We start from the raw sequence: 21,714 nt of genomic DNA, 5'->3' as shown, positions 1-21,714 counted from the left end.
AGTATTGAATATAATGTACCCTCTATTAATTGCAATTTCAAAAGAAATGAAGGCCCTCTATGATGAAAACTTTAAAAACGTAAAAAGGGAAATTAAAGTGGAAGTAAGGGAGTGGACCAAACCTCCCATGTTCCTGGTTGGGAGAATTAACATTGTGAAAATGTCGATATTGCCACAGCAACATTCTTTTGTGAAACAGAAAGCAATCGAAAACTTCAAATGGAATAATAAGAGACACCTAATAGTAAGAACAATCGTTAGAAGGAAAATAGCACTGGAGGAATATAAATCCCAATCCTTAAACTCTATTACAGAGCTATAGAAATAAAAACAGCTTAGCAGGGACACAAGAGCCAGCCTGAAGACCAATGGAATTGAGCCAGAGACCCAGAAAATAAGCGGCAGACCTATGGCCACCTAATGTTTGATAAGGAAGCCAAAAAACTAGGATGGAAGAAAAGTAGCCTGTTCAACTAATGGTGCTGGCAGAATTGGTTAGCACATGTAGGAAACCAGACTTAGATCCTTCTTTGTCTCCCTGCACCAGAATCAACTCTAGATGGATCAAAAACCTTGAGGCAAAAGCAGATGTCCTGAAATGTTTATAGGAAGGAATAAGAGATACAATTGTGATCCTTGGCATGGATCAATTCCAGAAACAACCATCTCATTTGAATGTGGACTAAAGGCTTAAAGAGAGTTCTCTGAAGAGGAAATCAGACTGACCAATAAACATATAAAGAAATGCTCCGCAACGCTTGGCATAAAAGAAATGCAAGTCAAAAAAACTTTGGGATTCCACCTCAATCCAGTTTGTATGGCCATTATCAAGAAATCTAATAGCAACATATGCTGGTGGGGATGTCACTAAAAGGGATCCAAAGTTCTTCAGCCACTTTGGGAGAGCTCCCCTATGACCCAGCAATTCCACTCCTGGGCATCTACTCAAATATCCAGAAACAAGGGCATACTAAACCTACAGTACAGCTGTGTTCATTATGGCACAATGCAATTCAATACTGCCATCAGAAAGAATGACATTGCCCCATTTGTAAGAAAATGGAAAAGACTTAGAAAAAATCACAGTAAATGAAGTAAGCGAGGCCCAAAGATACACTGGATCCATGGTTTTCTTCATTGTTAATAATTAGTATGTGTCTAGGATTTTCTTAGCAGAGAAATTGTTCAAAAGCTATAAGTATGTATTCAAAAGCTATGGGTATATGACCATATAGGATTAACCCAAATGAACTTCTCAAATCGTTTTGTGGTTTTTAATGTTTTAAATTTGGGTTTTTTTGGCAGTCTTGGGACTTGAACTCAGGGCCTGGGCACTGTCCTCAGATACAGGCCTAGTGCCCTGCTACTTGAGCCACAATACCACTTCCAGCTTTTTCTGTATATGTGGTACTGAGGAATCGAACCCAGTGCATGCTAGGCAAGCACTCTAACACAAGTTATTTCTCTTTTTTTCCTCCTTATCATTTATCTTCTGTTGTTGCTGCAACTGACTTTCATCCCTGGTGTATTGTACATATATTCATTTGTTCATTTAAGTCAGGGAATTGAAGGAGAAAAAGAGATGATGAAACAAAGGACAAGGGATGAACCAGTGAAACAGAGATGGTTACAAGATATGATAGAAATGAACTTCACAACTTGGGAGGGTTGGGAGAAGGGAAAGTGGAAGGAAAATATGGGAAGGTGTAACAATGTTCACAAAGTAATGTACTCACCACCTTACGAACATACCTCTAATCCCTCTACCCATCATGCTGAAAGAAAAAAAAATGTAAGATCCTATCTTGATAAAAGCCTAGATATTGTGGGGATGCAAGCTGGAGGCATAGCTGTCACATTGTAATGTACCAGCTGGAACGAAAACATAGACCAATTGTTGGAAGCTATTAGTCCAAGAAAGCTTGTGATCTAAGGCAGTCCCCAGTGGAAAGGCAGGAAAGATCCAGTATCAAAAAGCACTCAGGTGGTAGAGCACTTGAAGACATCAATTTCAAACATCAGTACTACCAAGTGGAAAAAAAAACAGGCAGTTGATTTTTCAACCTCAAATTTCAAATTTCAGCCCCATATAATGATGCCTTCTGTAATATGAATATAAATTTTGTCGGATGTCAGGGAATGCATATATAAAAATTATATTTTATCTATGCCAGGCAAATTGGTTTATGCTTTTAACTTTAGCACTTAGATCACACATTTGAGGACAGCCTGAGTACTATGTCTCACACTTTGTCTCAAAAAAAATCATAGAATAAGACATTACCTAAAATTCCATTAAAATATAGTGCAAAGCAGGGAATATCCATAGTCCAAGGATTCACATCTATCTATCTATCGATCTATCTATCTATCTATCTATCTATCATCTATCTATCTATCTGTTTGTTTATTGATTTTGTTGGTCATAAGGCTTGAACTCAGCCTGAGGCTGTGCCAGCACAAGGCTATTACCCTCCCCCTATCTAGGAATTCAAGCACTGAATTGATAATAACATTTGTTTATTCTCGAGATTAGAAAAATGTTTTTATTTCCTTGATTAGCATGATATTGGCTTTGGGTTTGCCATGCATACCTTTTATTATGTTTAAGTATATTTCTCCTAGTCCTACTTTCCTCCAAACTGTTATCGTGAAGTGATGTTGAATTTTTTTTGCCAGTCCTGGGCCTGAGCACTGTCCTTGGACTTTCTCAAGGCTAGAACTCTACCACTTGAGCCACAGCACCACTTCTGGCTTTTTCCTATATATGAGGCACCAAAGAACTGAACTCGGGTCTCCGTGCATGCTAGGCAAGCACTCTACAACTAGGCCAAACTCCTAGCCCCAGGGATGTTGAATTACTTGAGATGATTTTGTGCCTTTCTTTTTTTGTTTAATCTGCTTATTTGTTATAATTAATTTACTGATTTTTATAATCTGGATTATTCCCTGCATCCTGGAATGAAATCAACTTGATCATTACATATGTCCTTTTAGATGTGGTGTTGTTTTGTTTTGCAAGCCTTCCTTTTGCTTCTCAAAACACAGCAGTGTCAAAGGAAAGGCTGCTGGGTCCGGTGGGTTGCAGCAGGGGCATGCTGGGCTCCAGGGACCCCTCCGCAGAGGCCTTCAGGCTCTGGTGTCGCTTGCTCACATATAGCCAGTGCCCATCATGGAGAACCTGCCTCGGCTCTTCACACAGATGGGGCACCTCAGGGACTGCACGGGGCCACTTCGGGGAACAGCAGGTGGGGAACACACCCATTCCTCTTTTGGGAGGCTGCTCTTACCTTCATGAGACCAGGGTAGGGTGAAACGGGGTCTGGAGAGGTGACCTACTTCCCAACAAGAGCCCTGGAGTGTCCTGTCGCTGGGATTCCTCACAGGTGTGTTCAGGATCCTGTAGTGTTGGGGAGACAACAGTTCTATGTGTTCGTCGCGATTGACAGCCTCAAAGAAGCGAACCCTGTGGAGTGGGGGTCTACCTCGGGAAGGATGCCAGCCCTGCCAGGCCCTAGCTGCTGGGGCTGTGCTTTCTTCATCTCCTGGGAGATGAGACAGGGATGAACTCCACGGAAGATGGTGCCACCCAACTGGAATCAGAGGTTTTGTGGAAAACATTGTGGCAGCGACAGGAATCGTTGTCAGGGATGGCAGACCTCGAGGCCTTCAGGTCCTTCAGCAGGGCTTTGATGTTCTGAATCTGCGAGAGGAGGGACAGCGAGGGTGCTTTGTGTGAGGGCAGGTTCCTGTCCAACTTACTGGGAAATCTGATGAAGAAAATGCCCTCTTTTCTTGTTCTTTGGGCTTCTTATCCTGCACAGCAGCATGGCTTTCCAAGTCTTTTCCGGGTGTCCACTGCCTCTTGGTAGGGCTCCTGTGTCTGGTAGAGCTGGGTCTTGTAAATGGAGCACACGGTGTCCTGGATTTCAGAGTTTCCTGACAAGTAGAGATCGCGTTTCTTGTTTAGGAGGGAGTCGATGGCAAGGACGTGGCAGGCATGGTTGGACAGCTTTTGTATTCATGACATCGCTGTTTTTGCAGCGCGGCTTCTCAGACATGTGCAGCACCATGCCGGGGACTCAGGCCTTCCAGAGAAATCCTGCAGAGATAAGGTGACATTATAGGGCACTTTCCCAGTGTAATTCTCATTCAGCTGCAATTTGCCAGTGCCTGGTGGATATTGGTCCTCTTCACGGGGTCAGGAGAGAGGGAAGGAAATTGATGGCCCCTGTGAAGAGCTCGATGGGGAGGGGCTTCAATTCTTTGCCCAGCATCTTCTGGTATAAAGCCTTCGGGCTGAAAGGCTCCACAGTGAAAGGGAGGATCCTAGCCAACATGAAGTCCAGGTTCACGCCAATGGAGTAGACATCGAATTGGGGGTCATATTTCTTCCTGGCCAGCAGTTTGGGCGCAGCACAGGCAGGACCCCCACACTGGGTGCTGAAGGGGTCCGAATAATGCAGAATCGCTGCACCGTTGGTCAATGCGACGTCAATGAGCTTGATATTGTCTTCATCCAGTACCAAATTTTGTATTTTCAGGTCTCCGTGCACCACCCCAGCCCCGCGCGGACATTCCGCTACGGAGACGAGCTGCCAGATGCATCTTGGGGCTTGCGACTCCTCCAGCCTCTTGTCACAAGTCACTTGTTTGGTGTTAAGTTGCCACCGGACACAGCTCCAACACGAGATAATACCCAGCAGCTGTGTGATGTTGGCGTGACGGATCATCTGTTAGATCTGCTCCTCTCCCCTCAGATTTTGGATGACATAAGTGTCCTTCTTGGCTCCCTTCTTATTCATGACTTTTATTGTTACCATCTCTTCGGTCAGTCCATGCAGCCCCTTGCTCTCGCCCAGCTTTCTGCTGCCATGAGATAGTTACCCACTTGCTTGTGGTGCTGGAAGCTGCAGAGCAGCTCACAGAGCACACCACTACCCAGGCTGGCAAGAAACTTCCCTTGCAAGCCCTTGGAAGGCCACTTCCTGCCGGGCCCGCGTCCTCCGAGCTCAGGCTGCCCCGGACGCTGCCGACTCGCCCAGGAGCCGGTCCCCAACTTCGCTGTCATGGCACTCGCAGCTCTTAAGCTCCTCGGGGTCCAGTGCCCCAACTGCGGATATTGCTTTTGTGGGTTGATTTTATGACCTGCTACTTTGCCAAACTTCCAAACCAACTCACGTAGCTAGGATGAGGAAATCTATAGGGTTCTTTAAATACAGGATCATGTTGTCTACAAAAAGGAATAGATTTTCTTCTCTTCCTATTTGGATACCCTTTATATGTTTCTCTTGTCTTACTGCTCTCGCTAGGAATTCCAGCACTGTGGTTGAAGATGAGTGGGGAGCGAGTAGAAACCTCGGAAAGCAATAAGAGTTCCTTCCTTAAAAGTAAACGGTCCTGAGTTCAACCCCAGTACCACCATTGGGGCAGGAGGGTTGGGGTAATACAAACAGTTTTTGTTGTTGTTGGTTTTGTTCGTTTGTTTGTTTGTTTTTTGCCAGGAGTGGGCCTTGAGCTCAGGGCCTGAGCACTGTCCTTGGACTTTCTCAAAGCTAGAGCTCTACCAGCTGAGCCACAGCAGCCCTTCCACTTTTTCTGTGTATGTCGTACTGGAGAAATGGACCCCGGTCTTTGTGCATCCTAGGCAAGCCCTCTACCACTAAGCCAAACTGCAGGCCCTGTAAGCTTGTTTTTAAGGACATTTTTTTGCCTCTGTGTTCATGGAAGAAATTAATGTATAAAAATTCTGTTTTTCATTGTGCCCTGGACTGCTTTTGGAATTGGGATAACACAGGATTCAGTAGTTGTGGTTTAGTTTCTAGTGTTCCTTCCTTTTCTCAGTTTTGCAAGAAATCATGAAGTGCCAACAAAAAACTCAAAGCAAATTAGATTGCATTACTGGTCACATTCTTTATTTTTAGTTTTTCAGTTGTTGGATGGGCAAGTAATTAAAGTAGAGCCATGTTATGGCAAACCATCTCATGCCAGTCATGGTAGAGACAGAGGACTACCTGTTTCAAGAACTAGAGTGACTCAAAGAAGTCTGATCTATGGAAGAGGAGGAAACTGTGGCCATTCTTCGGCTGAAGGGAACTTTGGTAATGTTTTAAAAGAGAAACATACACACATAGGATTGAAAGCCAGGAAGTTTGTAGAGACAGAATTAATTCTCACTCACTTCCTCATGAGCAGAACTTAAATTTACTGCTAAAAGAAAGCTAGTTTTTGGTGTTTAATTGGAGGTAAGAGTTTCACTGACTTTCCTCTCTGAGCTCTCTTTGATCAATGATTTTCAGGTCTTAGCCTTCTGAGTAGCTAGGATTACAGGTCTGAGCCATCAGTGCTTGGCTTGCCTGCCTCCCTTGCCTGCCTGACTGCCTCCCACCTTTCCCTTCCTCCTTCTTTCCCTCTTTCCTTTCCTTTCTCCTTCCTTCCTTCCTTCCTTCCTTCCTTCCTTCCTTCCTTCCATCTTTCCTTTTCTTTTTCCTTCTTTTCCCTAATCCTATGGCTTCAACTCAGGGCCTGGGCCCAGTCCTTGAGCTTCTTTTGCTCAAGGCTACCACTCTACCACTTGAGCTGCAGTGCCACTTCTGGCTTTTTGTTTTCCACAGTACTAAGGAATCGAACTCAGGATTTCATGCATGTTAGGCAAGCACTCTACCGCTAAGGCACATTCCCAGCCCCATGATTGTTCCTTTTTAAAAACATATTGCCCAAGTCTTTAGTGCCGGGGCTGGCTCTCTAATTAACTACCAGAAAACTGGAAGTCGAGCTGTAGCTCAAGGGGTAGGGCAGTAGCCTTGAGCTGAAGAGCTCAGGGACAATGCCAACACCCAGAGTTCAAGCCCCATGACTGACAAAAATAAACAAATAACAACAACAACAACACAAAACTGTATTGCAGGACATGGAATACTGTCTCCTTAGGGGCTGGAGGTAGGAGGTTTGAGCATTCCAGGAAAAGTCCGTGTGAGATCCTATCTGAAAACCAGAATGAAAAGGCTAGGGGAGAGGCTCTAGTATCTACACAGCAAGTCCAAACCCCAGTACTACACAAAGACTAAAGTGCCTGCCTTGTTACTTGTGTTATGATATGCAAACTTAAGTTAATGTTCTTTATAAAACTTACCAAAAAATTGTTATACCTTTAAAATGTACTGAATATTTATGAAAGCACCAAAATCTAAATTATAGAAAATAAGATCTTTATTTTGTAATAAAACAAAAAAAACAGAAAATTAAAAAGAAAAAGAAAACTACTTCTAAGCATTTTAATAAGTAAGATTGACTTCATAAAATACTTTTAAATTCACTGTGGTGTTGCCAGACCATTATAGAAATAGCACAAAAAGTAAAATTTTGTCTTTACTCATTCAACAAGTTTTCTCTCTTAAAAGTCATCAGGTGCTGGGAGCAGCCTAGTGGTAGAAGTGCTTGCTTAGCATGCACAAAGGCCCTGCTTCCATTCCTGGGTACCACATACATAGAAAAAAGCTGGAAGTGGAGCTGTGGCTCACGTGGTAGAGCTCTAGCCTTGAGAAAAGTTCAGGGTCATTGATCAGGCTCTGAGTTCAAGTCCCAGGACTGGCAAAAGAAAAAATCATTTATAATGCCCCCACACTGAAGCAGTGTTGTAGCTTAAGTTATAGAGCAATAGCCTTGAGCTGTAGAGGTCTGGAGCAGCAACTAGGCATAGAGCTCAAGTCCCACAATCCACCCCTCCCCTGACCCTGGAATGAAGGCATTGGTGGGGAGAGAGAGAGAGAGAGAGAGAGAGAGAGAGAGAGAGAGAGAGAGAGAGAGAGAGAGAGAGAGAGAGAGAGAGAGAGGGAGGGAGAGAGAGAGAGAGAGGAGGGGGAGGGAGGGAGAGAAAGACAGAGAGGGGTGGGGAGGATCACTATTCTCTGATGAATATATAAAGTTGAAGGGTTAGTCTTACAATTGGTTTGTTTTTGTTAAAAGTCATATAAATGTGCTCTTTTGTGATTCTGTTTACAGCTTGAGCAACAGCCTGAAATTTCAATTTACTTTGTGACCTAACTAGAGCCTTCCATTCTCAAATGTGCCTTTGGTTTGTGAAAGACATAGAAAACTCATGTTGTATGTCTTTGTTGTGTTGTATGACCAGAAGAGAATGAGCCATAAAAAAGATGTTCCATAAGATTTCCAGGTATTTCTTTTCTTGTGTTTGGAAAAGTGTGTCCTTACTATTTCACTTTTTCCAGTCCTGGCTTTGATCTCAGGGCCTGAGCCCTGTCCTTGGACTTTCTCAAGGATAACTTTACCATTTGAGCCTCTGCAAAAATTTCAACTTTTTCTCCATGTATGTGGTACGAAGGAACGGAACCCAGACCTTCATGCAGTGTAGACAAGCACAACACCACTAGGTCAAATTCCCGGCCCCACTATTTCACTTTTAAAAGAATAGTTTGCCCTTAAAAAGGAAATTATGAAGTATGTACTGAACATTTCATTTATTTAATTCATGAAGGTACCAAGAATATAGCTGTTAGTTCTAGTTATTAATTGCAGACACCTCTGTAAAGTATTACAGCGTTTGTTGTAAGCTAAGATACATAGATTTAGATTTTTCTTCTCCATTAAATTAATCTTGAGAAGTAAATTTAATTTGAGGATCAGTGTGTATACATTTGATTTTTCTCAAAGAATTTTCCCCAGTCCTTATGTATGGACACATAATGTGCAGTTACACAGACAATAGAAGTGATAGAATTATTGTTATACTGTGTAGGATGTTCATTGTATACACCTTTATAATTGCATACTTTATTTTAAAACCTTGCACTTTTGCTTTCTGTGTGTTCACACGTCTTCATTAAATGGTTTTTGTGTGTGATGACAAGAACCCAGGGTCTTCTCTTATTCAACAAGTCAACCTTGAAACCACTGATCCTAAGCACCAGGGGCTTCCTAGACAGGTCATCTGTGAATAGAAACATTTTCATAGGCAGACTAGAGATTCCTGATATTCTTTATGAACTGCCTAGACAGTTGTAGTCTGATGCCCATTGGGTGTATTGTTCTGGTCCTTCTGAATGGGTCCAGGACATCAAGACTTGAGGGCCAAATGCCTTCCACTGCCAGGCACAGCCATCAGAGCTCCTACTCTGTGGTAGGAATAGAGGAGGCAGCAGCTTGGTGTCTCACACAGGATCACAATAGCACAGCAATAATATAGAGAGGCCATAGGTAAGTGATGGGTCTGAAGAGTGTTGAGCAGAGACAAATGGTTCTAGAAAATCTTACCAGATGAGGCCCAGGAGACTTTCATCCCAACAGTGAGAGATAGCAATAGAAACTTGGCCACACATGGACTGGGACAACTCTCCTTCTAAGCCTGGAAAAGGTTTTGGATAGGGAGAGTCCAAACTCCTGAACAGAATGAGGAAAGGGATTCCATTAGCAAGAACAGGTTCCCCTGTTTTAGCTGGACATTGTGGTTTGCAAATCATCTGCACAACCACCCTGGTTGGCTATGAGAGTGAACAGGATGACATAGCACAGATAGCTTCTGCCCTTTTTTTTGGAGCAGTGGCAACGTATGTGCTCATGGAGCTTTGTGGGAAAAATTATTTATTTGATAACCATTCTTATAGGTAAGTATTAGTTTTCTGAGAATTATTAGAAATAGTGTGAACTACAGGAATCTGTTTTATTTGAGCATGAGTTCAAGCAAGGGTGGATTCACAGACCAAGATATCCTAGCATATGTTTCAGACCAGGCTATCATGTGATTTTCCTGCTGGGATACAGAGGATTCCATGTAAGATGGTCTCTAGGACTCTGAGACCTGAGTCCAGACAGAAGCCTATGAAACCAGAATGCTGTGCTTGAGAGATCCACAACTCCCTATCTTGGACTCAAGTACCCAATAATGCAGGCCGTGCAGGAGAGAACCAGCCCTCAGGTGTGAGGGCTTTCTCTCTCAGTAGAGAAGACCAGTGCTCTTCACTCTGATACTCTTAGTCTCTTCCCCTGGCCAAGTGACACTTGGCTCCAGAAGGATTCTTTGACTGTCCACTTCAATTTCCCTTAACTGAACTTTCAGAAATTCTTGGAATGCAGAACAGTATAGACCCTTGGGTCAGAAGCTCAGACTTGGAGCATTCTGGCTCCTAGAGGTTGGAACAACCATTTCTGGTATCACGTGGTGCCTAACCTGGTGACCAAAGCTGTGGTGGACATGAGCTAGGGGTCAACCAGAAGCTTCCAGGCTCTTAGGCTTTGTGGGTTTGTGTGTCTTTTGTTGTGGCTGCTTTTTGCTGAACGGAATGTGAGATGCCTGTTATTGTCCATGGCTCTACTTCATTCATGAGCAGTACCATCACTTGGTCTGAAAACTTACACAATCCCCTACAGTCCTTCTCCAATGTCTGCTAGCTCCTGAAGACCCCAACCCACTCCAGGTGAATGTTTGAGCAAAGTGCAATGTTTTGCAGGCTTCTGGAAAGGGCAGGTGATCACTGTTTAATGGCATACTGAAAGCAAGGCTGAGCCTTCTCCTATGTCTGCCAAGAGAACAGGGACAAGTTATCAGCAATTTACCACTTTCCTACTTAAGGAAAACAGAACTCTGCTTTCTGTGGAAAAAAAGGAAAAAGATGTAAAAAAAGAAACAAGAGTTATGCTGCCTCAGGGTTTCCTACTATTTGGCGTTTTTGTTCTCAGCTTCCTCTGCTATTTTTAACATTCAGAAATCTTTGAGCACATCCACCTCTGATGCTAATGATTTTCTCCAGGAACATTAGATGGGAAACCTGAGATTTCAAATGCAATGAAACCCTCTTGGGTCGCTAAAGTAAAAGCTGTCAAAGGCTTCATGTTTTCTGATTTTACACACAACCTTCATAAGGATACGGAGGGCAGATAACTGAGATTCAAGGTGGTTTGCACTTGTTTAAGGTCTCTTAGATAGTAATTGTGCTTGCATATCCTGAGCAGGAGGCGAGGATTATAATCCTATCTATGCCATTTGTTTTAAGTACTTTGAAGAACTTATCCAATCCAAGAGCCTCCTGTCCACCTGTGCAGTTGGGATCTCTTTGTAGGCTGTTATGACAGTCCCAAGGATAATATTGGTGGAGACTCGGATGCAGCATCAAGGGGCACGTGTTCAAAGGGTGTGTGTTATTATTGGTGAGGGTGTTCTTTCATAGGAAACCTGGTCTCTCCAGCTGCAAAGCTATAACTTCTCCTTCTCAGTCCTTTGGAGCCTAGACATAAAGCTTCCACACCTGACTGCCCTGCAGGAGTGTTCCCTTACCTGACTGACTTGATGCCTCCATTGGTGGGGACCCGATCCTTCTTTAATTTCAACTGGGCTGTGCACAGATGGACTATGTCTGACGAACCGATCTTCTGTGGTACCTTCCCTGGTGCCTCATATTAAGCATTTACTCCTTTCTGAATTTGTCCCAATAACTTCAAAACATAAGGAATATCTATGTCTGTGCTCATGTGTCAGGCTGTCACAAAGCGAGTGAGGGGAAACAGAGTGACAGGACACTACGTTTCTCACTGCCACGTAGAGGGTATGCTGTGAAATCATATTTCAGTTCTCTGGACCCAATTCAAGAAGAACCCAGAGCATACACAGGATGCAACTCCATCTGGCAGGGAAGATCCTGAAATCTTTGATCCTCAGAGACATCTGTGTGTGGAGAGGGGACTTGAGGAAGGGCTGATGTGCTGCTGTGAAAAAGGGAAACAAGTGGATTCATGATGACACACAAAGCAAATGGGCAGCGTATATCAGTACTGACAGTAGAATATTGAACGTATATATCCTGTGCAGCTTCTATGGGCACACCTGGGACTGAGGTAAATTCAGAAGGAAGAAAAACTCACTAACAAAGAACTCTTTGGCAAACAGCAGCTGACACTGGTATGGTGAATCCTTGCACTTTCTTTTTGCCTACTTCTTCTGGACTTTTCTTTTCTTTTTGTCCTTTAGAACCAGCACCATATGGTGGTCTGGGGTAAGTAGGAAGAATAAACAGTAACACAAGAGACCCAGACACTGTGACCAGGCAAGATGGGACCCTCTAGTTTCAGGTGGTTCAGGATTATGTGTGAGCCACACTTCCTGGCTAAGGCTACTTCTTGGTGTGGAGGCTCACATAGTCAGAGAGGATTCCAAAGAAACATCCCCAACCCTAGAGATTAGTCTAAGACCTCACATGTGACTACTGGTGTACTTTCATGCACACATCTCCCCTCCGATCACCATCTCAGCTCTGAGGACACTACAGAAAGAAGCACTCCTGAAAGGTTAGGCAGAGCACCATAGAGTCAGACAGACTGTTTGCAGGAACTCATGAGCTCTTTATTTAGGCCATATGGTTGTGAAAGAAAAGTGCTTAACAGATGGTTCTTCGGATGAGAAGGTTCTTGGAAATGCCTTCCTAGTTTTCAGAGATTTCCCCACTTACTTTTTTTTATATGATCAACAAATGCAGTCCATAAAGATGCCTGTCTGAGGGCTTTAGCCAGTGTGTGGGTTGCCAAATATGAGTTGGAGTAGCAAGCAATGAGACATGGATTTATTGTCCACTTTCCAAGAGACTAAAGGAGCTAGACATGTTAGAGAGTGTTGACATGGGCCTATCTAGGGCTGAGTTTATATTCCTCAATTGCAAGAAGTCGAGAGGTTCAAAGAATGCCCTGATAATGGCTTTCTACTTTGGTTTCACCTAGTTTTCCAGGAAGCTGTTAGAGTGGTCATGTGTTCAGTGTAAACATTTTGGCCAAGGTTGTTATCTATTTTAGCTTAAATAATACTTTGCAGGAATGTGCAATCAAAAGAGGAGTCAGGTAGCTTGTCCTTGAGTTTAGAAGTATCATTTCCATTGAAGAAGGGAAGATGAGCTTCTTCCAAGAGATGGAGTCTGTTAAAAAATGGCACTGGGCACTGGGCACTCATACTTATAATCCTAGCTATGCAGATAGGACAACACTCTTCCCTAGAGTTCAAGCCCCACGGCCAACAACACCACCACCACAAAAATGGAGTACACTAGATGAATTTCATGTAGGAGTCCTCTAAAGAATGGATCCTTGGGGGCTAACTTGGTGAGACCACTGCTCTAGGGTAGCTGAAGCAGGAAAGCCTGCTTTCTTCTGCTAAGTAGGGCCACAGAGTTGACCTTGAGGGCTTGTGTGAACTGCCGGGGGAGGGATGGAGTTGTACAGTTTGTAAGGGAAGGTTGGTTTCAGGAGTATGCAGGCATTTCAGTAATTAGGTCATACAGTTTTGAAGACAGTGACAAAGGGTCTTAAAATGGGAAGTCAAAGGTTCTAGAAAGCAAGTTTTCCAAGCAAACTGAGACTGCAATTTATGAATGCAATTTTATTTGAATCCTGGTCTGTTTCAATAGCTCATTTATATTACTTTATATGAGTCTAAGGAAATCAGTTGTAAGTGATAGATTAGTAAAACCAGAAGCTTAATTTTAGCCTTGTATGCATGCGTCCATGTGCAGGAGAGACCAAGAGCTCCCCTGTTGCAGGAGGAACTCTTGCTAGGAGTCTGAATACAACCTCCTAGTTTCCTCACTATTTCTTACCATTTGTAACTTCATATATTTAGTAGTCAACAAACCCTGCTCAATATCAACTCCAATAAGAAGTTGATAAGGATAAGAAGAGAGTCAAGCTGCAGCACTGAGAAGCTCTGGTTTGTTCACGTAGACAGATCATCTTCAGGGAGAAGAGAATTGAAGTGTGACATGACAGGTATAGTAAAGCACAGGTTGCTTTCCAGTCAGTCCAGTCAGGTGTCTTGGAAAGAAAAGCTGATGATCCACAGGATCCTGTCCTTGTATTCTCCACAGGAAGGGAGGAATACAAAAATGCAAAGTAATGTGAAGCAAGAAGAGAGGAATCATTTGTATGGGTAACAAGGTTAAGATGAAGAGATTCCTACAAGAACTTTAAGGGATGCTATGTAGTTTGAGCAATGGAATGTATGATGATGTTTTTGTTATGTCAAAAATTGTATTAGTCTTTCCCCCATTGAATATGATGGAGTGGATGGAGAAGGCAGATTAAGAAGTGAAAGGGCTGGAGGTGTGGCTCAAGGATTGGGGCACCGAGGGTACCAAGCAATCATGATTGCTAGGCATGGAACCACAAAATTGTGATTTCAGTCCTCATTAGCACAGAACAGAGATTGAAGGGAAGAGAACAGGGTGAAGGAGAAGAAGGAATCTATCTATCTATGTGAGATAGGAATCTGTTGACATGTGGGAATCTTCTGTCACTGGAGAGCTCAAAGTATGATTTTTTGTTTTATTCCATTTGACAGAAGGGTTTAGGTAGAATTCTGCTACTGTCACTTTGTGTGTATGTCAATATTTGGGTTTAAATCCAGAGGTTCTTGATCTTGTGTGGATTTTCACTAAAAGACAGGGTTCTACCACTTGAACCACATCTCTATTTCCAACCTTTGGCTGGCTAATAGGAGACAGTAGTCTCTCAAACTTATCCACTTGTGTTGATTTCAAATGGTGATCCTCAGATCTCAGTAAATAGGCTTTCACTTGTGAGCCCAAGTACCCAGTTTATTGCCTTTACCACCAAAATACCTTGGTTATGAAGTTGTACCAGAAAAGGAGGATGATATAAAATACGCTACATACTGGGATACCTTAAGTTTTGACATTGCTGAGGCCTGTCTAGATTTCTTGAAAAATGGATCTCTAGATATACATGGAATCTTTAAGGAGTGAATCGAAAGGTATTTGTGACACCAACTGGGAAGGCCTTTGGCAAGAATAAAGCATCAGGATTGAGGGCCAAGTTTGGGGGAACACACAGAAAGGACTGTCCATTACTGTAGGTGTCTCAGGTAATGGAGAGGCCACTTAGGTGCAAATCCAGAAATCCTTGCACACAGAGGCATTGGTAGTTTGAAGCAATGGGTATTTTATATTTCTGAAATAATGAACAAGAAGAGTTAGAACAGAAAGAGGAGAAAGAATGCTTTTAATTGCTAGTAGTAATACAGATAAAGCAAGGGGCATAACAAGGTCCACACAGTCCAGCACCATGAATGATACTAGACATACTCTGTGAGACTGTGAGACTCTTAGCACCAGGAGTGGCCCTGTGGCTCAAGTGGTAGAGCACTGCAGAGCTTGGGGATAGAGCCTAGGTACAGAGTTCAAGACCCATGACTGACAAAATAATAATAATTGCCAGTAGACACCTGAAGAAGTGATCAACATCTCTCACCAGAAAGAAAATGCAAATCAAAACACCACTCAGATTATATTTCAACCACATCTGAATAGCCATAATCAAGAAAACAAACAATAAGAGATGCTGGTGAAGATACGCAGCCAGAAGGAAACCCTAGTTTGGGAATACAAACTTGTTCAACTATTCTGAAAGCAGTGTGGAGATTTCCCCAAAGGAACTAAATTGTGGGATCCAGCAGTTCCACTCCTAGGCATTTACCCCAAAACAAATTGCAAACCAGGATACAGTAGTCATTAGCAGAACTGTGTTTACTGTAGCACTTGTCACCATAGCCAAGTTATAAAATCAACCCAGAGGCTATTCAACAGATCAGAAAAGATGGTATGTGTACACAGCAGAAATTTACTCATCTATTGGAAGGCATTCCTATTGTACCATTTGTAAAAAAATGGAAAGATTGGGGGGGAAAATTGGGTTGAGTGAAGTAAGTCCAGGCCCAGAGAGACAAAAGATGCATGGGTGGAAGCTGGCTAGAGTTAGCTTATAAACTTATGAGTAAATGTGTTGGAAGGTACACAAGTATTCACAAAAACCATATTTCAGTTATAAGCTGAAATATGATAGACTCAAGGGAGACCTCAAAAGTTCAGGTACTTAGAAATTAAAGAGAAAGCCCAAGAACTAAATGCCAACTAATGGGTACTTGCAAGAGGTGGGATGGGGTTAAGGGAGCAGGGGTAGAAGAATGAAGAGGAGAAAGTGGAGTTGGGGAAAAGAATGCATTCGATATACATACTACAAAATCAAGAATAAGGGAAGGGGTGGGTAGAGTGGATAGGGTGACATGGAGCCAGATGCACTGTATTTGTAAACTATTTGCTAAATAACCACTACGGTGTACAACTATTTAAAGATATTAAGACAAGTTAATTTTAACAATTAAGTTCAGAGTGGTGGCTACCCTATGAGATTCTCACTTCAATGTTTAGTCCTCATTAAAAGTATGTGGTTCCATGTGGAGAACAACGGGCAATATGTAGGTATGATCTGTGCCCAGGAGATATCCAAATATTAGGAAAATACAATGTGATCGCTAGGTGATACCACACAATGAGGCACCAACACTTGCAATGCAAGCCTTACATACATTACATTTTAAATTAGCAACATAATGGATTAATGAGTTTCTTTATCAAAGAGCAGTAGTTCTCCATTACCCAAAGCCACTGGGTATTGGAGAATTCAGCCCTCATTAGAATGTCATGCTTACACTAGGTGCAGAGGAAATAGTCATCTACAATTCTTTTTTTATTCAACAATATATTTACTCCATATAACTCTCTAGTAATTCCATAAACAAAATTATACGTTCATTTTGAAGGAACTGAATAAAAATCACCTTTACCTATTTTTACTTTAAACTTAGTTCCTTAGTCTGAGTACTAAGTCGTGACCTATTTTTTTCACTAGTTTATATGAAAGAAGGAAGTACAATGGTCAATTAATATATTAATAATGACTAAAATTCTAGGAAAATAGATTAATTGCAAATTCTGTAATAAATTAGAAAGCTGGCAATTCAGTTCTACAGGACTGGAGCCAGGTGGCATTTGTAAGATTCGGTGTGAATGTTGTTCCAGGGTTTGGGTGTGGGTTGATAGTTCTTTGCATGATTGGATGCCCAAGCTCTTGATGGTGCTTTGAAGCCTGGAGAGGTGCAGGCAGACCAGTGAAAGGTCCACAGGCCATTAAGAGTCCAGCACGGGGCAGTGGTTAAGGCCTGATCATGGCCTTTCAATTTCTCCCAGGATGGCTGCTGTAGGGATCAGCTCAGTTTTTCCCTGATGCCTACTGTGCGATCTGCTCACTTGTCTGCATGTCACCTGCCATGCAGACTGAGGCCCTTGGAAGCCAGTGCGGTGCCATCTGAGTCCCCAGAAACAGGAGTGAACTCACTATCCCTCTCTTTTTCCTAAGGACCAGGCAAGTCACAACAGTGACAGAAGTCGAGCTGCCGGCTTAGATGAAAATAAAGGGATTTGTTATTCCACTGAAAAGACTTTTGTGCCTTTGTATTTAATCTGTATTTAATTCTGGCTTCTTCTAAGACTAAATAAGAAAAATAAAATAAAATAAAACTACTTGCCATTGATTTCCATGGAACCTGCTCCACTTAATCTGGTGTTCCCTAGTTTTCCTCCATCTGAAATCATCCTTAACTGACCTTTAGAACCTACCATTTTACCCTCTTCTATGGATCCTTTTTACCCCTTTCTCATTGCTCCCTCATTGTTCACCTTCCCCACATACTAATGAATCTCCTACCTTAACCCATTTCATCTCCTACCCCTGTCCTCTCACTCATTAATTTTCCTGGATACCTAAATATCAACCGGTAACAAGGCAACCTGAACAACATCTGTGTTTTCTTATTTCTTTGTTTTGTGCTGTTTGTTTTCCATGGGTGATGTTTACTGTCTTCAGTTTTCAGCTACTGTGTGCCCTTATCTAAGTCAGTTTGCCTGCTTGTCTTTCTTCTCAATCATGCTTCCAATTTGTTCCTTTCCACTCCTTCCTCCTCTCTCACCTGCTGTGTATGTGTGCACCTTCCCGTTTTGTTCATCTCAGCTTCACCATGAATCATGAGGGCTCTAGCTTTATATATGAATTAATATTTCCATATAGTTTTAACTAAATGTACTATTAGAATGTTATAGAAACTAGATGTTGGGGTTTAACTGAAAGACATGTTTGATTGGAGGTATGCCCTTAAGGGGATATGAATTTCTTGATTAGCCACATAAAAACATTCCCATGCATGCACACAACATGTGGTCTCTCTCTCACTCTCTCTCTCTCTCACTCTCTCTCTCTCTCTCTCTCTCTCTCTCTTTCTCTCTCTCTCCCTTTCTCTCTCTCCCTCTCTCTCTTTCTCTCTCTCACTCACTCTGTCTCTCTCTTCCTGTGTCTCCCTGCCCCCTGTACATTTGCTTGCAGACTAAAACAACATTTTTCTTGACCAAGAGCTTCCACATAATGTTCATATTCAGCACAATTGTATAAAAAATGATGATAGTGAATCACATATATATACATATGCATATACATATACATATACATATGCATATACACATTCGATATTCCATTCACCCGTGACATGCTGTGTAGTCAGCTTCAGGACAATGGTGATTTTCTCTTGACCAAAAAATTCAAGATAGGAACTTTCCCAGCTGTTTCTCCTGATAATTACTAAGAAATTTGTGTGGAATTGTGTCTGCTTATTTATTGTATTTATATTTAATGTTCTGAAATTGGTCAGGAGACTTTCAGGTGGCTGCATATAAGATCAGGTCAGAATCTGCAGTCACTGAGAACTTGACAACTTGTTTCTATATCATGATGAAATTTCTTTATTTTCTCTAGTGGTTCAGGCCAGGATATTTTTGAAAATATTGAATGAAGATGTGAAAGTGGGAATGATTGACAGTGAGTAAAAGTTTTCTTCTCTTTTCCTTATTACAGGCTAGCTTATAGTTTAATACAACTAGGCCCATTTTACCACTCAAGTTATTTATTTTTTAAAACTCATAAACGCATACTGAATTTCATCAGACAACATTCCTACATCTATTCAGGGATAATGTGCATGAACATTATAAAAGCTCAAGAAGAGATGTATTCACTACCTTACTTGTGTAACTGTAACCTCACTGAATATGACACTGATAATAAAATTAAAACCATAAAACAGAAACAGGATCAGAAAACCACTTAGAAACCTGAACCTGAAGAGTCTTCAACCATCAACCAGTGTAATTTCTGTATACATCAGGCCATATTAGGACATCAATAACACAGGGTTGGGCAATCACAGACAAAACAAACAGCACAGTGGCTGGTACAGCCACTGCACACCTGACTCTGTGCTTTTTGTAGAAAAAAAAACATTTCTGAGGGAAATCAAGCATACATTTGTAAATCCTAAGGAATTTTCAGCATATTGTGGTACTGAAGAATCAAACCCCGGCTTCATATATGCTAGGCAAGCCTTCTACCCCCAGGTCAAACTCCCAGCCCAGGTGAGCTTTCTTTAATGATGAAGCAAACACCATAAGCTGGTGATATTGTGTCCTGGGTGGTGCTGATCTTGCAGGATCATATTCAGCTGCCACCTCAAGGTTTAGGCAGACAAGAAAGAGGGAACCATTGGCCAGAAAGATACATAGCTGAAATGAAATATAATGGAATTGCCAGAGCACATGAAGGGGACATGCAGTGGGGAAAGCAGACCATGTCAATGAGTTGCCTAAAGGTTGTTCCAAGCAGGTGCCTGAAACTCCCTGAATGGAAGCTCATTTGACTCAATGACACACTTAGGTTTCTATGAGTAGCTATGTCTACAGTTAAAGCTGGCATGGAGGTCCACATTGCATCTGGACCTCAGTGGATATGGGAGCAATTTCTGGGATCTGTGGCAAGACATACCTAGATGTATATTTCAGGATGCCAGAAAGCAGGGGGACCATGGCCTTGAAGATCAAATGGTGTGATGTGGCCATTATCACCAATACATGGACAAAACATTTGTGGGGCGTCTTGCTTTGCTTTCTGTTGCTGAATGTCCTCTTCATGGCTTCCATCAGCTCCATTATATTCACTTTAAGCTATTTATCTCTATAGGGGTGGCTGTTAAATATGATCTTCAGCTGTATATGGTGATGTATGTTTCTTCCTTGAAGAAGTTCCCCTGGGCTGTGAGTTTGACCTAGTGGTAGAGGGCTTGCCTAGCATTCATGAAGACATGGGTTCAATTCCTTGGTATCACATACATAGAAAAAAGCCAGAAGTAGTGGTCAAGTGGTGGAATTCTGGCCTTAAGAAAGACCAAGAGCCTAGGATCACAATAGAGGGAAGTAGGCAGCTCTGGCCATCTGCTCATACTCCTGGCACACTATCTTTGCTCTGAAGGCTGTTTGTAGATCCTCCTTTCCTGGCATCTGTGACTAGGGAAATCTCTTTACCAAGCTTCATTGGCTAAGTGTCTGACTAGACTTAAGAGAAAGAGTCAATTTTTTACAGAGTCCCCATCTAGAAGTTCATGCTGCATCCAAGCATGGGAGTTTCCTCTGATTCCTAGGAAAGATTTCTCCTGTTCCTCTTCACCAGACTGGAATGTCGAGTACTAGCTCAATCACCCATCTCTCCAGGACAAGGTTTATATATTTTCCCTTTACCAGGGTCCCAAACTTACAGAAAAAAGTGATCCCTAAGGAAAACAAGCTCAACCTCACATCCAAAATGTGATTCCTTGGTCCTGAAGTGTGCTTTGGTTGACTTGTGATCCAACCAAGTGTATGTACATCCTTCAAGATGGTGATGTGTTGATGCTGTCATGCCTGTTTCTCCTGGGAGCTCGAGAGTGAAGCCACCAGATGAGCACATTTGCACCATCAATCTGATCTTCCAAGGTTGTTCTTGACACAACTCGTGGGGACAGAATTTTTGAGGCTGGATCTCTCTGAGAATCATCCCTAAAGAACTTGCTATTCATTCCTTACCAGTGGGGGATGGGGTGTAAAGCTTCCCTGACCTGTCCTGGATATTCACCTGAGATCATCACTAAGGGCATGTGTTCACTCCCCTGCCATAATAAACTAGGGAAGAAAGCATGTACAGGGGACAGAGCTGTGGAAAAGGCCAGAGGTGGGGGATGACCAGCTGGCTGCTCAGAGAAGCAGGGGGTATCAGGACAGCTGAGAGAAAGAAGAGCCTTGAACACCAAGCATGGTAACATGAAGCGACAGGGCAGGCATGAGGAATCATTGGCCACGCTGAGGAAGGAGTCTGGTATTGGGAGAGGGAAAAAGCCAAGCCTTCATGGACTTCAACTTTACTGCCATTCCATGGCTTTTACCCATTCTGCCAGTTCCCCTACCCCTCTTGCTGGTGTCATCTAGGCTTTTCTCACCCCACACAGGTGCTTACATTGTAAGCAGTTCTTCCTTATCCCCAAAGTGATAATCCAAGTCTTTGCGGAAGGTTTCTGTCGCTCCTCTGGCTGCTGTTGGCCATCCAGACAGCAGGGACATGGTCCTCTAGGTACCCCTGAAATGTTTTAGGACTTATATATGAAATTCAGAGAATATGGAGAAAGCACAGTTGGGATGGAAGCTAATGCTCCAGACCACAGTATCTAGCTATGCGTGTATACAGGTAGATGTCAGGGTTTCAACTTGGCTTACTTACTCCTAGCATAGACGTGGGTCAGGCTTCATACACTCAGGGTCATCAGTTGGAAAAGCTGCATATATTTTAGGACTAAATTCTATAGGTGGAATCTGGGTCCTGCTCAACTTCCCTTCAATTACAACAAGCCTCCAATCTAACTGCATTCTTTTCTGTCTCCACCCTCCCTTGTTCTGGGCCTGAAAGGGGCCAATTTGTGTCCCCAAACAGGACCTCAGCTAGAATTATGTCTCCTTCTTCCAC

General features: G+C 42.6%; 1 pseudogene; it reads right to left on the bottom strand.

Annotated features, from left to right (window-relative positions):
* Window positions 1–3,037: 3,037 nt before the first annotated feature.
* Window positions 3,038–21,314, bottom strand: LOC150040259 (hormonally up-regulated neu tumor-associated kinase pseudogene; annotated as a pseudogene).
* Between the last annotated feature and the right edge of the window lie 400 nt (window positions 21,315–21,714).

The sequence above is a fragment of the Megascapheus bottae genome, chromosome Y (assembly GCF_031878675.1).
Source record: "Megascapheus bottae isolate mThoBot1 chromosome Y, mThoBot2.hap1, whole genome shotgun sequence".
In the NCBI taxonomy this organism is placed as follows: domain Eukaryota; kingdom Metazoa; phylum Chordata; class Mammalia; order Rodentia; family Geomyidae; genus Megascapheus; species Megascapheus bottae.
The sequence above is the reverse complement of the archived record's forward strand: the minus strand, read 5'-3'. Positions and strand labels throughout refer to the sequence as shown.